General features: G+C 42.8%; 1 long non-coding RNA gene across 1 annotated transcript; it reads right to left on the bottom strand.

The window, feature by feature from the left end:
* Positions 1–12,354: 12,354 nt before the first annotated feature.
* LOC102401240 lies at positions 12,355–16,389 on the bottom strand. Its single transcript, XR_326573.4, has 2 exons — positions 15,348–16,389; positions 12,355–12,640 (listed from the first exon to the last, which is right to left on the bottom strand). It is a non-coding gene; the product is annotated as an uncharacterized LOC102401240 (long non-coding RNA).
* Between the last annotated feature and the right edge of the window lie 1,403 nt (positions 16,390–17,792).

Raw genomic sequence — 17,792 nt, 5'->3', positions numbered from 1 at the left:
AGGCCATGGTCCCTGGAGTGGCAAGGAGTTGGACACGACTGAAGCGACTGAGCACACACAGCCAAACAGGGACCAAGGGACAGCATGTTAATGTCTTAAAGTAAATTTTCTTCACATTAAAAAAAAATAGCACTATCTATCAACCTATCTTAAGTGGCAGGGTTTTATATGAGGAGTGAATAATATAATGATATTATTCCAGACCTTACAGATTTATTCCCCAGCTGAGACATGTACGCATAAAAATCATTCATTATAATAAGCATATTAAATAAATGCAGTTCCGTGATCAGAGAGTCAAAAGAACAGACTGTTTCCTTTTCTTTCTGGAAAGCTATGTGCCTTTATCCTTAGTGATTTTAAGAAATCGGAAAAGAATGTCAAGTTCCATGTGAGACAGGTAGAAGCCCTCATCCAGAACAATCATCTGTGGGTGAGTTATCACTGGCTGCTACTTGTTGAAAAAGGCCAACCCTCAAAACCGCTAGCAAGAGTGCATCTCATGTAACTAATTTAGATTTAGGGAAAAGCAGGAAACCAGTGGGTTTTAGAAATGTAGGAGTCTAACAATTTTACCAAAGCTGGGGTTAAATTATATAAGATTGTCATCCGAGTCAACGCGAAGAGAAACTCAAAAACCACTGATTAACTTCCATGAAACTTTCCTATGGCTGATTAAATGAGACCCAATCAGCGAGTGATGCCGAGTGTCATATTTACACACAGACCTTGACTTGGCTTTATGCATTGTTTTAAATACCTGGGCCATCACGACATTGTCAGGTGCAATAGGTTTGGAAACTTCCAAAAGAGAGAGTCAGATAGAGGACAGAGAGAGGAAGAAAGTGACATGTAACAGTCCTGCACACCGAGAATATACAGAGGGCGCAGAGTAACCAGTGCTGGTTTAGGAAAGTGTCGATAAACGCGTTCCCCCTTTGGTGGCCCACGGAAGGGAACCAGCAGTAACACCCCGTGATATAAACTGCAGTGGCTGCAACAGAGAAGTCGAGACAATTCAGACAAAGTGGCCTCCAGCGTGGGGTCTTATTGAGTAACTATGACTGGCACCCAAGGATCTCCCGGAGACTGCTACGCGGTGTCCCACTGGGTACTAGGGAACAAAGGCCACCATCTTCACTCTAAGCCCACAGATTCAGGTCCACCAGGAAAGCACTCAGGAGTAACTACAGCAAGATCCAGGTCCACCAGGAAAGTGCCCATGGAGTAACTAAAGCAAGATTCAGGTCCACCAGGAAAGTGCCCATGGAGTAACTAAAGCAAGATTCAGGTCCACCAGGAAAGTGCTCAGGAGTAACTAAAGCAAGATTCAGGTCCACCAGGAAAGGGCCCATGGAGTACCTAAAGCAAGATTCAGGTCCACCAGGAAAGCGCTCAGGAGTAACTAAAGCAAGATTCAGGTCCACCAGGAAAGCGCTCAGGAGTAACTAAAGCAAGATTCAGGTCCACCAGGAAAGCGCTCAGGAGTAACTAAAGCAAGATCCAGGTCCACCAGGAAAGCGCTCAGGAGTAACTAAAGCAAGATTCAGGTCCACCAGGAAAGCGCTCAGGGAGTAACTAAAGCATGACTTTTAGAGTCATCCAGATTGAGGCTCAAACAACATCTCCATAAATGTGAAGTCGAGTGGTTTTAGCCAAGTCGCCAAAACTTTCTGATCTTCCTTTTCTATATGTGTGCTTTGAAGGCAGACCCGGTAACTGGCTTGGAGAGTTACTGTGACAGAAAAGCACTCACAGACTCAGAAAGCAAAGGGGAAACCGGAGGCGGGGATAGCTAGGAGCTAGGCATTCACAGGCACACACTGCTATGTGTAAAACAGCTCAACAACAAGGACCTACTGCATAACATGGGGAAATACTCAATATCTTATAGCAATCTATAATGGAAACGGATCTGAAAAAGAATATATATATATATATATATATATATATACAGCAGAACCATTTTGTGAAACTGAAGCTAACACAGCGCTGTAAATCAACCATACTTCAATTAAAAAAAAAAAAAAAAAGAGTTACCATGGATTGAATGAGATATCATATAAAGCCCTGAGCACTCTGTACTCAATAATGTGCAGTTTTTATAATTCTTGCTCCCAAGATTCTTGGGATGGAATGTGGCTTGTTTAAAAAAAAAAAAAAAATGGGAAAGGTCTAGTCCCGGGGAATGGAAAAAAAATGAAATTTTCGTTGCTCATGACTCACTGACCACCAGGGAGCCATTTACAACTTATCTGTATGTTAGCAATGAAAACTATGTCTGTCCTCTTACGCCAACAAATTGCCATCAGGATAAGCTGATGCAAAAGGAAAAAAAAAAAAAAAAACTTTGTCCCTCTGGGTAGCGAGCAAGTCTTTATTTAAGATAAGTCTGAGTAAGCAGATCTATGTAACCGTCTACTTTACCGTTTAAACGCCAACTGTAAAAATAAACGTGCCACCCCAGAGTAAAATGTTTCCTGAGTGGGCATCCCCTCGCCACGTTTAATCGTTCATAGAATGCGTTGGGGGTTACCACTGTGTCAGTTACTTGTGAACCCAGGGAAAATCTGACAGACTTAGCTTGAGTTTCTTTGGTGTCCTTATCCATTCTTTATTTACTTTTTGACTCTGCTTGCTTAAAAACGTGAGTGCATACGACTAGGAAAAGCCTATGAGTTTATGGGAATCTGTATATCCTTGGAATTACTTGCAAAGTGAGTGCTAAAGTGGCCACCTGATTTCAAAAGGAGGCTCTGAGCCTCCTCCAGGCCCCTATTTGCATCAGGAGTGGAGCTTTCTACTCCGCTGTCAGCGCCTCTGTGGACAGGCACTGATGAGTTACTTTTCCCCTCATGGGCTTTCTCACCCCTGACTCACTGCATGATCAAATGATGTATGCCTTGTTCACATGGTCATGTCTTCTTTTTTTTTCTTAAACTGGAGTATCATTGCTGTATGATGTGGTGTTGTTTCCCCTGCATAACAATGTGAATCAGCCAGGGTAGACACGAGTCCCCTCCCTCGTGGGCCTCCCTCTCCCCTCCCCTCCCTCCCCACCCCCTAGGGCATCATGGAGCACTGAGCTGAGCAGCTGCCTGCTAGCTCTCTGTTCACACATGGTGGTGTGTATATATGTCAGCCTTAATATCTTAATCTGTCCCAGCCTAGTCCTACCCTGCAAATAGCTCCATCTCAACCACTTTTCTAGATGCCACATATACGTGTTAATATGCAATATTCGTTTTTCTCCTTCTGATTTACTTCATTCTGTATGACAGGCTCTGGGTCCATCCATGTCTCTACACACAACTCCTGAGATGCCTGTGCTAAAGAAAATTGCCTCAGGCAGAAGTCTTTATGGGAAGTACAAAGGTTGAGATCAATATGCAATTATCTGTGAAACTTGAATATTCTTTGTGAATTGACATTTTTTCTTTTTCAGGCCTAGAGGATTTCTGTATCATTCATGTGACTTCATTAGGATAAAGAAGAGCTGGAGATGACTTTCTCAGAAAATGTCAAGAGGATCACAGAGAAGCACAGCCATAGGAGAGGTTTACCTGAAATAAGCAGTCTGACATAGGGAACATCAGTGTGAACATATAGAGTTCCTGCTAAGTCGCTTCAGTCGTGTCTGACTCTTTGCGACCCATGTGGCGAGCTAGGCTCCTCTGTCCCTGGGATTCTCCAGGCAAGAACACTGGAGTGGGTTGCCATGCCCTCCTCCAGGGGATCTTCCCTACCTAGGGATTGAACCCGCATCTCATAACCTCACCATCATTGGCAGGCAGGTTCTTTACCCCTAGAGTCACTTGGAAGCCTTGGTGGCTCAGACAGTAAAGAATCTGCCTGCAGTACAGGAGACCTAGGTTGGATTCCTGGGTCACGAAGATCCCCTGAAGTAGGAAATGGCAGCCCACTCCAGTACTCTTGCCTGGAGAATCCCAGGGACAGAGGAGCCTGGTGAGCTATAGTCCATGGGGTGGCAAAGAGTCAGACACGACCGAGCAACTAACAGTTTCACTTTCATAAAGCATTTAAACCTGAACATATTCACATGAAGATGTGGTGCATGCTACGTACATAGCAACTCTGCAGATATCAGGAATCCCTCTCTTATCTGGGGTGAAGATGGATCCATGCTGGTTTGGTGGTGGCCTCTATGCAGGAATCAGTGCCAAATTCAATAAATCCTTCACAAAATAATTATAGAAGGCTCAGGCAATTTGATTTGTTCTTATCAATTTGGAACTTTGATCTCTGCTGTTATGAAATGCTGTTCAATAACATATGACTACAATCATCCTTTCTACTCTAGCTGAGAGTGAAATATGTTCTAAATGATATTTTAAAGGCAAGGAGAAAAATCCATGATGGGAAATTGCAAAGGGAGACATTTCTGTCACAGAAACACGTGAGTGGAGAGATCAGCCAGCCCCCATGCAAGGTCATACTTCACTTATTTTTGTTAATTGTATTTATTTATTTATTTACCTTTTTGAAACTCGGAGTATAACTGATTTACAATGCTTCAGGTGCACATATGTTTATTATGGACATACACATGTTTATTCTTTTTCAGATTCTTTTCCATTATAGGTTATTTTAGGCTCATTCAGTAAAGCAGGAGACACAGTTTCAATCCCTAGCTGGGAAGATCCCCTGGAGAAGGGCATGGCAACCCACTCCAGTATTCTTACCTGGAGAATCCCATGGACAGAGGAGCTTGGTGGGCTATGGTCCATGCGAAGAGACAGACATGACTGAGCGGCTAATACTTTAACACTTTTCACAAGATGTTGAACAGAGTTCCCTGTGATACGCAGCCGTTTTTTATGGCCTATCTATTTTATGTACAGTAGAGTGCATCTGTTAATCCCAAATTCCTAACTGAAGGGCCCTGCTCTAGAAGACGAGGTTCCTGGCTTGGATGCCCCTCTCTCTGTGGGGCAAGGACTAAGTAAGAGGTTAGCCTCTCAGTGACCGCGCTTCCTTTCTCGACTATGTTCCGAGGCTCCAGGACCATGGAATCGCCAGCCCCAAACAGCCCAGGCTTCCTTCCAGGCCAGCCCTCCTGAGCTTCTCCCCAGGTGTGAGTGCTGGGCCCCAGGAGCAGACAAAGGTAGCTCTTTGGCGGAGCGGAAGGTGTGGGGAGCGTGGAAGGCTTACACCGCAGGGTGGGGACCTACATCCCGCTGGAAGTGCCTCCATGGTTCAGGTCAGAATCGGGAGCAAACTGGGGTGGGGGTAACGGGCTTCAGCCTGGGTGCAGGGACTGGGGCTTTCTCACCCTCGGATGCCACTGCGGGGCCTTCCCTGGTGGTCCGGGGTGAAGAACCGCGTGCCAGGGCCGGGGACACAGGTTCCAGCTGTGGTCCCGGAAGGTTCCGCGTGCCGCCCGGAAATGAAACCCGGGAACCACCGCTACTGAGCCTGCTCGCCAGAGCCTTGGAGCTGCAGCAAGAGCAGGCATGGCGGTGAGGAGCCCGCACCTGCGACTGGAGAAAGCCCACAGGCAGCAACAACCAAATAATAGGCAGGTGAATGTTTCAAAGCACTAGTGAGAAACTCCAAAGGCTGAAAATTCTAAATCCAAAGTTGACTCTTTAAGTCATAAAACAGCTGTATTTGTTAAGACAGTTCAGTTCAGTTCAGTTCAGTCCAGTCACTCAGTCGTGTCCGACTCTTTGCGACCCCATGAATCACAGCACGCCAGGCCTGCCTGTCTATCACCAACTCCCAGAGTTCACTCAAACTCATGTCCATTGAGTCGGTGATGCCATCCAGCCATCTCATCCTCTGTCGTCCCCTTCTCCTCCTGCCCTCAATCTTTCCCAGCATCAGAGTCTTTTTCAATGAGTCAGTTCTTTGCATGAGGTGGCCAAAGTATTGGAGTTTCAGCTTCAGCATCAGTCCTTCCAATGAACACCCAGGACTGATCTCCTTTAGGATGGACTGGTTGGATCTCCTTGAAGTCCAAGGGACTCTCAAGAGTCTTCTCCAACACCACAGTTCAAAAGCATCAGTTCTTAAGACAGTAGAATACAAAACATTGTATTGAATCGTTCTTAGCATGGTACATGATTTAAATGGTTAAGCATATGGTATGTGGCTCTTGATTTTAACTCTTACCCTGGATTCCACAAATGTTAGGAAAGCACCTTCTGCTTGTTTGTATTTGTCTTTGTCCAGGAAGAGTTTTTGGTGCATTTGGAGGGATGCTGGACCAACCTGAAGGCTTAGAGGGGCTGGGATCGATCAGTCAAACACCGAGATTTCATGAAGACTCACAGTCCTCATCTGTATCTCTTAAATCTAATACAAGAGAGAGGATTGTTTGGCCTTTGAGAATGCTTCTCAGTTACAGGGCAGCAATACTGTCTAGTCCTGTGTCTCCAAAGCAGTGTCGTTAGATAATAACTATTGATGGTAGGAATTCAATCTTAATTTACAATGTTGTTTTTTGTTTTTTTGTTGTTTTTTTTTCATTTTGTCCCTGAAAACCAGAGAAGTATTTCGTGTTAGTACAGCCTTCTCTAATCTAGTGCCAAAATTCACAAGAGCTAAGGTAGATCCCAGGTGGTTGGAAATGTCTTAGACATTTTGGGGGATATTTTCCCTGATTTTGAACAGTATTCATAAACGTTTCAGAGTTCTCTTTGAGGTTAGACTTTAACGTACTTTCCTTTTGCTGTTGCTGTTGTTTAGTTGCTAAGTCTCGTCCGACTCTGCGACCCCATGGACTGTAGCCCACCAGGCTCTTCTGTCCATGGGATTTCCCAGGTAAGAATGCTGGAGTCAGTTGCCATATCCTTCTCCAGGAGATCTTCCTGACGCAGGGGTCAAACCCGTATCTCCTGCCTTGCAGGTGGATTCTTTACTGCTGAGCCATGGGGGAAGCCCACCTTTCTTCTGTAAGAGTCTTGAAATCTGCAGGTGTGACGATAATTATTCTTTCTCTATTTGACTGCACTGGATCTTACTTATGGCACATGGGCTTAGTTGCCCTGAGGCATGTGGGATCTTAGTTCCCAGACCAGGGGTCGAACCCCTGTACCCCCTGAACTGCAAAGCACTGGATCTCCAGGGTGATCATGAGTTTGAGCAAGCTCCGGGGGTCGGTGATAGACAGGGAAGCCTGTTGTGCTGCCGTCCATGGGGTCGCAAAGAGTCGGACACAACCGAGCGACTGAACTGTGATCGCCAGGGAAGTCCCCAATGTTTATTCTTGATGTCACCTTCTGATACGAAGTGATGGATTCCAGAGACGTGTTACAGCAATACTGACTGATGCTTTTTCCCCTGAGTGCTACATCTTGTCTTCATGTTTGTTCTGGCAGAGAATGATTTAACTGGCCAGCTCCAGAGAGATTTTAATTTGCAAGGGAAAGGAGTAGTCAGCGAACTTGCCTGCACATCTGTTAATATTTCAAAACACAGGCCCTTCATCCTTGCTCTGTATCAGATTGTCAATGCACAGACTGTCTGGACTGATGTTGTGGGTGAGACCTATAGTGGGCCCTGCTTTTGTGTAGCCCTTTAGGACAGCGAGCATTCATTTTGCAGCAGAAAGAGCAGAATCAATACCAGCACTGGAAACAGTCCCATGGCTTTGCTTGCATTGGGTGGAACAGATAATGTGGTTGTTTATGAAATCACAAGCCATGCATATCCTGCCTCATCTAGTTCTGAAATTCAGTGACAGAGTGATGCAAGGGATTCTCCAGCAACTGAAATAATAGCGTTAATGCAACACCTCACATTCATTTGTTGCCTCGTGAAACAAAATGCTACTTGCCTGCCTGTTGATGTATCAAAAATGGGATGATTTGTCAGAAGTGGGACAACTCTGTTCTCCGTTGCCAAAATGAAAAGAAGCTCTTATCTTGAGTCCTCTGTTTACCCCCAACCCCAAAAGACAGCCAAGTTTGGATAAAGAGGGTCTGCCAACATTCGGTCCCATCCATGAGATGAATTGGGAAATTTTTCTAAGTCTTATTAAGGAGCATCATTGAAATTCTTCAGGGTTTTAAAAAAACATAAGAGTGTAGATGAATGTATTCAATTCTTTCTTTCTGTCTCAACGAAACTAAATTTCAGCTCTGGAAGGAAAGTATTTGATTGCCTTCTGTGTCTGAAACTTTTAAATATTTGAATATATTGTTTCATTGTCAGCTGAGTGAGTAGAGACTGATCATCTATACCAGGTGTCAGCAAGCATTTTTCTTTCAGGGCCAGGTAGTCAGTATCTTAAGTTTTCGGGGCCTCACTGGGTCTCTATCACAGCAATACAACTCTGTAATAGTATCTCAAAGGCAGTCATAGACGATAAGAAAAAAACAAGTAAGGCCATGTGTTTCATAAAAGGTTATTTACAAAAACAGGCTTTTTGGCTGGAAGACCATGGTTTATAGATCCTTGATCTATACATACATAAAACTGTTAGAATAATTACTTTGGGGTTCTTGACAACCTCACTCTCACAAATGTGATCAAAAGATTTTTAGAATAGTACCCTGAGATATGTAACATCTTCAACAATGGCCACTGAAGAAAAATTCTTTTAAGGAAGTAAGCATGTTTTCTGATGGAAAACATGTATTCTAAAATATATACTCCATAAGGACAACTATCTCCCCCTCTCAAAAACAACAATATTTTTTTCTAGAAAATGTTCATTGTAATGACTATTTACCCAGTTCGAGGTTCTGTGAATTTTCCAGGCTTTGTGTTAAAGCCAAATAGAGTGAATTTATCAGTGAGTGCTACACCATGACAGCAGGGATGAATGCCCCATTCAAACCTATGATGGGTTTCACTCCTCTACGGTCTCTTTCCAAAAGAGCTCCATCTGAAAAAGCATGAAGAAGGTACCTTGTGTTACTGCATCTCTGTGTCTGTCTATCCCAAGAATGGTCTCCTGCCAGGCCCCTCTTTCCATGGGATTCTCCAGGCAAGAATACTGGAGTGAGTATCCATTCTCTTCTCCAGGGGATCTTCCCAACCCAGGGATTGAATCTGGGTCTCCTGAACTGCAGACAGATTCTTTACCATCTGAGCCATCAGGGAAGTCCATCTATTTCATAACATAATGCAAAGGAGAAGTTAAAGACAAAGAAAAGACAAAGTGAAATTTCCAGTCTGGATATTTATTGTCACACAAAGAATCTTTTACTAAACTATTCATCAGAAAGATGGGAAGGAAAGAAGATGAAAAAACTATCAGCAAAATCTGTCTTTTTATAAATGTATTTCTTTTTCCTGGGTAGGGTTTTGGAAGATAAAGAGTATTTTGGGGGATGTGAGTTTGGGAGATAAAGGGGGTTTAGATTAGTAGCTCTTTTTACTTAAACCATTTTTTTAAAGTTAAATTACAAAGGAAAAAGTGAGTGAGGTGTGCTGTGCTGAGGTAGACCACAATTACTTGCATCCAGATGTGGCTGTGGAGCAATTTTTTCACATATGATATTAATATAATCAGTGTCTTGTGATTCATGGTAATGGAGTATTACATAGAATAACAAAGGAATGATACCAGTGTGAAGAAGCTATTTTATTAAAAAAAAAAAAATGTACTGTGCTGTTCTGAAAAAGTAAGTGAGCACATGTTATTCAAGGATTAATACAGAAGAACACCACTAATTGCCAAAAGGTGACCTTAACAGAATAGGTAGAGCAGATACAAAAATGTCCCTGTGACTCAAATGCTTGTTTAGAACAATCATCATTTGAAATGGCTCACAATTCCCCAGGATCCGGGAGATCAGTGTCCGTCTGTCGTTCCAGGCTACATCTAAATACAAAGGGCTTTTCATACAGAAATTTCTTTCATCCCTTTTTGAACTTGAAAGGGAGAACATGAAGAGGAAATGCCATTTCCTGTCTTAGATATTTATGATTGAGTGGGCTTCTTTAGCAATGGATAAAGTCGCTTTGCCAAAGAAATCCTCCTTTGAGAACAACTGGAGGTCATGTTGCTGTTGCTCGGTTGCTCAGTCGTGTCCGACTCTCTGCGACCCCAGGGACTGCAGCACGCCAGGCTTCCCTGTCCTTCAGTCTTCAGAGTTTGCTCAAACTCAGTTCCGTTGAGTCGATGATGCCATCCAACCACCCTCCTTCTGTCATCCCCTTCTCTTCTTGCCCTCAGTCTTTCCCAGCATCGGGGGATTTTCCAGTGAGTCTGCTCTTTGCATCAGGTGACCAAAGTATTGGAGCTCAATATATAGGATTGGAGGTCAAAGCTGCATGCTTAAGAAATGGAGAAGTTGTGCAATTTCAAAGGAAGTTTGCAATAAAAAGTTGGAGAGGTAACCAGTTGACAATGGCATTGACTTTAAAGCAAAATCATGGATCTGAGTGAATTATGCAGCCTTCTTTTCTGGATCAAAACTTTAGTCTCTGTAATTCAGGACAAAGGTACTTATCACAATGTGCGTTCTTTTCAGGTTATTTCTTGTGTCTCTCAGGTTATATACCTATAAGTACATATCTTCCAAGTAAATATCCTCCAAAATAAGAGAGAGAGCCATCTTTACCCAAAGGAATATTTTGATCTAACTCACCACGTCAAACCTCAATATTTCTCATCAACCTGAGAAATGGATCTCAGTTTAAGATGAAAAAAAAAAAAAAAAAAAAGCAGCCCTTTATATGTTTTGGGAACCCAGCTATCATTCTTCATTGATTTATAGATTTTAATATAGCTTCTCTATATAGGTTTTAATCTATCTATAAATCTATAGACTTAGAATCTATATAGAGATTTTCTCTAAAGCAAATCTGAACGTCACACAGGTAAATATTTACAGATATGTCATTAGTCACCATAATTTGTGAATTAATTTATGTTTTGTCAAATCAACGGGAAATTTTGGGGAGCTGACTAAGCTATTTCACTCTTCTGCAGTTCTTGAAATAATGTTGTATTTTAAGTGTCTTCTTTAGCCTGGAAGTGCCTCCCCAATGGCCCGATGGGTAAAGCATCTGCCTGCAATGCAAGAGACACAGGAAATGCAGGTTCCATCCGGGGGTAGTGAAGAGCCCCTGGAGGAGGAAATGGCAGCCCACTCCAGGGTCCTTGCCTGAAAAATCCCACGGACAGAGGAGCCTGGCGGGCTACAGTCCATGGGGTCGCGAAGATTCAAACCTAGCGACAGAGCGTTGGAGTCAGCCTGGAAAGCGAGGTGTGCAGAGATGGGGAGCGAATGCAGTGGCCGGGCCAAAGCTCTTTACGTTTCCCTCAACCGGACTCTGAGATACCCATGAAGCTCCCTGTTCCTTTTCTCGTCTGAACGTTAAAGGCTGACCTCTCAGGAGAAACTCAAACACTGTCAGGAGTCAAGGAAGAAAGTGGACGGTGTCTGGGTGATGCACACTTAAAAGGAACATCTCACAATGGGAGGAAACGAAGGAGCCTTCTTACAGGCATTCTATTTTAAAATAATGCCTCACTGCCCCATCTGATGAAAGCTCTTCAGAGCGCAGAATGTTAGTCACGATGGTAATTGAATGGCATGGAAAATGGCCTCAGGGGCTGCTAGGGATGGGCCAGGGTAATCACATGTTATCAGAACCACCTCACTGTCAACTTATCTAAAACCCAGGACTCAGATCTGGCTTTAATGCTAGTGAACTCCATTGGGAAACAAATCATCTTACTGAAATAAAAACGTGCCACCCATAAAAATAATCAAATGCACTGTCCTTTCAAAGGGGTTTCTTGTGGTTCTTTTAACAGTCAGCTCCTTGGGAAAGGCAGGGGAGAGTGGAAAAGAATCCATATAAAATGAACACACACAGGTTTATTTTGTAGAAGAGATGCTGATGTAAAATAGTTCTGGCAGACTTGATGGAGTTTTCAGAATTTTAATTTAGCAGTTGTCTGAGATTCAGTAGTTTAAATGCTTAAAAAAAGCTTTTCATGATTATTTCTAATTATTCTTGTCATATTTCTGCAGGTTTTGAAAGCCTGTTCAGGTAGAACTTTGTTTTATTTATGTGATGAGTCCCACTCAGAAATTTTAGGCTCCAGTTTAAGAAAGGGAAATATAGGAAATATATCTTTTAACAGCAATCCCCAACATTTTTGGCATCAGGGACCAGTTTCACGCAAGACAGTTTTTCCAAGGATCAGGGTGGGGATGAGAGGGATGGTTTGGGGATGATTCAAGCTCATTGCATTTTTTGTGCACTTTACTTCTATTATTATTACATCAACACCACCTCAGATCATCAGGCGTTGGATTCAGTAGGCTGGGGACCCCTGATTTAATACACACACACACACACACACACACAGAGTCAAATCCATACACACTCTAGAACACAGAAAATACAGAGTATTCCAATGTATGTTTTTGAAGAGAAGTATATTATACACACTGAGAAGTTACTACATGCTTGGAAAACCTGACGTTATGTAACATATTATATCCATTATTTCAGTAATGAAATGTTGCCACTTAATGACTCATGTTGCTCACACATTCTTCTGAGAGCCCCACACGCTGGGTCCTGAGGATGTTTAAAGCAGAGGCTCGGTCCCCACAGTGGCTGCCCGGCTCTGATCCTCGGAAGTCCTTCTTTCAAGAGAACGAATGGAGGAGTGTCAAAGAGGCACAGCTGCTCTTCCTCGTCACTGTGACAAGAAAGACTTTTAAAAAGGCAGCTCTGAAGACGAGCAGAGGTTTCCTGTATCAGATCTGCCTCGAGGAGGGCATCTTCCAAAGTCTGCTGATTATCACGACCTCCCTGGTGGTCAAGCGGCTAAAACTTCGAGCTTCCAGTGGGGGTGGGGGTGGGGACGGGGGCACCGGTTCAATCCCTGGTTGGGGAACTAAGATTCCTACATGTCTCACGGTGTGACCAAAATAAATAAATTAATAAACAAAACAGATGTTGTATTTCTAAAGCAAACAAAAAGAGTCTATTGATTATTAAGCTGTGCTCCATGCACCAGGATTGGGAAGCAGGTCTGAAATGATGTATGTATATGTGTGTGTAAGGAGGAGCCATCCTAATTACAAAAATGTTTGAAGAAGGTTTCTAAAGTTGCCAACTCAGAAACCGTGACCTTTGTGTCTGATTGGTCGTAAAATATGAAACCAATGAGATCTAATCCAAGGAGTCATCAGCTGTTTGAATCCCACTGCATTCTTATTATCACAATGGCTTTGAGTATTTGCTGGAGAGATTACTAAATATTTATACAGATGATTCAATGACCAATTCAGTAACAGATGATTCACTACCGTTCACAAAGCAAAGTGCTTACGAGTTTAGTCTCTGAGGTGTGCTTCTGTGATGTAGCTCAGCTCTGCATCCAGGATGATCTCGAGACGCAAGCAAGAAGCTTTAATGTCATGATTTTCTGATCGGTAAAGTGGGGATAACAGAAATAGTTCATGAGGCTCTTGCCAAGATTCACTGTGATGATGCAGGAAATGCACTTAATGATGATCAGTACAGCTTAATTATTATTTTTTATATTGTTTATAACACCAACATCATCATCCTTACCACCATCCAATGCAAATGACTGATTTCATTCATGTCTGACCACAAGTAATTCTCCTTATATTGTGATCTGGTTCCTTGAGTTGTCTTCTCACTAATTCTAATGTAGCCCTCATGACAGACAGAAAAAGAGAAGAAAAGAAAGGGAGGAAGGAGGAAGTGAAAGCTCTTTTTTAACCAACCTGCAAACATTCGTACAGAGGGAGGGAGAGAGTAGAAGGAGGGGAGGGAGACAGAGACCTGCTCTATTTTCTGTTGCCCTGGCTATAAGCCCGTATTCTTCAAATACTTTTTAACTGGTGTGATCTCTTCCCCATGCTGATCTCTATCTCCTGACGGTGCTACATTTTTTCGAAATCTCTTTACGGGAAAGTTACCCTGTATGGAAATTTATAGATGTTCTAAAGTGTTTAATTAGGGAAGATGGCAAAGATCTAATAAAAGAGGAATTCACTGTGAACCCTGGTCATTGTTATTCTATTCTTAGAAATGGTTTTTTTTCCCCATCTATTTGTGTGTGTGTGTGTGTTTAATTTAAATTATTAAACTTATTTGCCTTGAAAGTTTAATAGGAATTTCTGTGAAGGTTTTGTTTTCTGTTTTTCAATTTGAGGAGAGGTCATGTGTATTTTGTGCATGTATTTAAATTAAATGGAGAAGGCGATGGCACCCCACTCCAGTATTCTTGCCTGGGAAATCCCATGGACAGAGGAGCCTGGTAGGCTACAGTCCACGGGGTCGCAAAGAGTCAGACACGACTGAGCGACTTCACTTTCACTTTTAAATTAAAGGTGAATAGAAAGTTCTTGTGTAACTTGCTGGTTCAATTCGGTAATCTAGTAACATTGCAAAATTAAGGTGGAGGAAGTTTAGAGAAACCTTATTTTTTTTTCCTTAAGGTGACAATTTTTTTCCATGTCAAAGGTTGTTTTATTTATTACAATATGGAACATTTTGGAGGTATGAAATTGGAAATATTTAACTATCAGATTCCCTTATGCAAGAGAAATTATGTGATGGAGTACTTACTGAGTGCTTTTGCACTCAATAATTATTGCTTAGTTAAAAAGCACAGTTTAAAACAGTATATACAATATAATCTCATTTAAAATGATTATCAATAATAATATGATAAATATGTGCAGGCTCAGTCTCCCAGTCTTGTTCGACTCTTTGCAACCCTAGGGACTGTAGCCCATCGGGGTCCTCTGTCCATGGGATTCTCCAGGCAAGAGTACTGGAGTGGGTTGCTCTTTCCTTCTCCAGGGGATCTTCCCCACCCAGGGATCCAATCGGCATCTCCTGCATTGGCAGGATTCTTTACTGCCCAGGAAGCAATATGCTAAACATATGTGTATAGATTTATTGCATGCATTAAAATGAGAGGAGTATATCAAACTGTTGTTCCAGTTGTCTTTGAGAAGCTATTTATAGAGGCCTTTATTATCTGCTTGGTTTTCTGTAATGTTTGAATAGTAAGTACATAGTGAATGTATCGGAGAAGTCAATGGCACCCCACTCCAGTATTCTTGCCTGGGAAATCCCATGGATGGAGGAGCCTGGTGGGCTACAGTCCATGGGGTCGCAGAGTCGGACACGACTGACGTGACTTAGCAGCAGCAGCAGCAGTGAATGTATACCACTTTTGAAATAATTACGTTTCTAATCAGAAGGGAAACACAGAACTAAAACATGAAGTGCAGGATTAGTCTGTAATGATTCCTCATCTCATTTAGCAAAGCATTCATCAGAGGAATAGTAGCCTAAAGACTCAAATGCATTATTAGCTATAGTCCAAACCTATTAATCTTTAGTCAATATATACTCACCAAAGGTAACTGACCATGAAGAACTGCCATCAGGGAAAAAAACATACCCCAAAAGATGCAGGTTTACATACAGCCTGCACTTTCTGGATCATGTTGAACCGTCTCAAAGCCCATTTTCCCAGGAAGGAAAAAGTCATGCCCAAGCCGTGGACTTTCAACTACCGAGCTCCACCCCTAGGAAATGCCCTGGGCAACCATAGGGTATAGAAACACCTAGTCGCCGAGCAACTGGAGTTCCATTTAGCCTGTGGCTTCATAAATCATGAGACCCGGCCAACTCCTCCACTCGGGGAGACACCAGGTTCCCTTGAGAACACAGTGTTCTGGCTGCTGCTTTACCTGAGTAAAGAGATCCTGTGCGACTCTGAGCCAGCGCTGCAGATCAAAGGGAACCTAGTGGCTACATTCTATGGCTGTGTGGGCTCATGAGCAACAAGGAGACTAATCCCTTACTAGTGGCTTTGAAACGATTCCGTGCGCCTGAAATTCTGCTGTCATACATGCCCTGAAGACTGGCCTTCATCAGAAGGACATGATGTAGCGCTGGAGTCGACAAGGTCATCGACTGGCGAATTGGACCACCAAGGTTCAAATCCTGGCCCATGTGTGACCTCGAGCATCTCAAACTCTGTGCCTCCGTGTGTTCTCATCGGGTGAGTGGGAGTAGTAACAGTACCTGTCTCATCAGTTGCTAGGTGGGGTCAATGAGTTAATATTTGTAAACACAATAAGCCTGGACCATAATAAGAATGACAAAGTGCTTGTTACATTGAAAATTACCCTTCATGACTATTTCAGTGATTTCTCTGGACCCTTAGAACTGGGTTCATTCCTCTGTTTTGAAAGAATGCTAGGTAAAAAATTCAGATACATTTCTGTAGGGGCACAAATAAGGAAACAATTGGTCCTGCTGGAGGAAAAAAAGAAAATCTTGTCAGCAGAGATAGCACTGGGGTCCCAGCATGAGTAAGAGACTATTTGGTCGAAAAAAGAAAAGGTGAGGCATTTTAGTGAAAACACCAAACACAGTAACACACGTTGTTGTTCAGTGGCTCAGTTGTGTCCGATTCTTCGCGACCCCCATGGACTACAACACACCAGGTTCCCCTGTCCTTCATCATCTCCCTGAGTTTGCTCAAACTCATGTCCATTGAGTCAGTGATGCCATCCAATCATCTCATTCTCTGTCTCCCCCTGTTCCTCCTGCCCTCGATTTGTCCCAGCATCAGGGTCTTTTCCACTGAATCAGCTTTTTGCATCAGGTGGCCAAAGTATTATTTCCTGGGTTGTATGTAATATGTAGGAGGTCTATATTTTCACTCATGACAATAGAGCTGACGCTAAGAAAGGGGAAATTCCGGCTCATACGGGTCGCGAAAAGGAGCGGCGTCTAGGCTGTGTGCAGGTGAACCCACCGCTCCCAGAATCAATTCTGAGTGACAGCCCATGAAATTCCTGTTCTTCATTACATAGCCCTGCACTAGAGTCCTGGGTCTCTGCTTACTAACAGCCAAAGGGTAGCAACCTTGCTTGGAACTACAGGGAAACCTATAGCCAGAGAGGACCGCAGCATTCTGACTCTCGCCTGGTATGGTGGCAGGGGACCACTGCTTCTGCCTGAAGGCTTTGTCACACAGGTCTTCAGGAAGAGACAGCCATTGTCGTTGTGCGCTGGGAACACTTTACACTCAGATGATGGTCAAGAGAAGCTTTCCAACAGATATGCCCTTACGTACCCCTCAAAATCAGGGTTCTTTTTCCATCTCATAAAGATGCTTTGTAAGCAAGAGAAAGAAATAAGCAACCTGCCTTTTCAAGTTGAATAAGCAAAAATCTGAATTACAGAACTGGTAAAACAAAATTACAGATGATGCAGGACACGCGTTATGACAAAATTCCCACTCACAAACCCTGGCATGTCAATCACTGCAAACCCTCTACAGATTATAGGCTACTCGTGTCAATGCCAGCATTTGGAAAAAGTCTACGAAGACTTATTTTGAAGAATTCAAAGATGAAAAAAGAACAAACATTAAAGATCAAAGGTAAAACAGAAGAACACTGCATCCATAAATGAAATTGGTATGTAATTAACACTGGCAGAGGCTGGCTAAATTCATCTCAACAAACCGTCTCAATCCTATTCTACAGGCTCTCAGATTTTCTATTAAAATAGCAATGTGCCTTCAACATCATATTCATACTTTCAGGTACCCCTCTTAAAAAAAAAAAAAAATCTGTTCCTAAACAGTCGTTCCAGATGGATGGAAACTAAAATTTTTGTGGTGAGCACACTGCGTTTAGAAGTAGAAATATCAGTGCTGTACACAGGAAGCTGAGATAATATTAGAAGCCAATGTTATCTTGATAAAAAAATAAATTAAAAATAAAAATGGATGGTAGATTAACTAACACCACTTTCACCAGACAAAAACACATTTTGCT

This window comes from Bubalus bubalis, chromosome 3 (assembly GCF_019923935.1).
Source record: "Bubalus bubalis isolate 160015118507 breed Murrah chromosome 3, NDDB_SH_1, whole genome shotgun sequence".
Taxonomy (NCBI): Eukaryota; Metazoa; Chordata; class Mammalia; order Artiodactyla; family Bovidae; genus Bubalus; species Bubalus bubalis.
The sequence above is the reverse complement of the archived record's forward strand: the minus strand, read 5'-3'. Positions and strand labels throughout refer to the sequence as shown.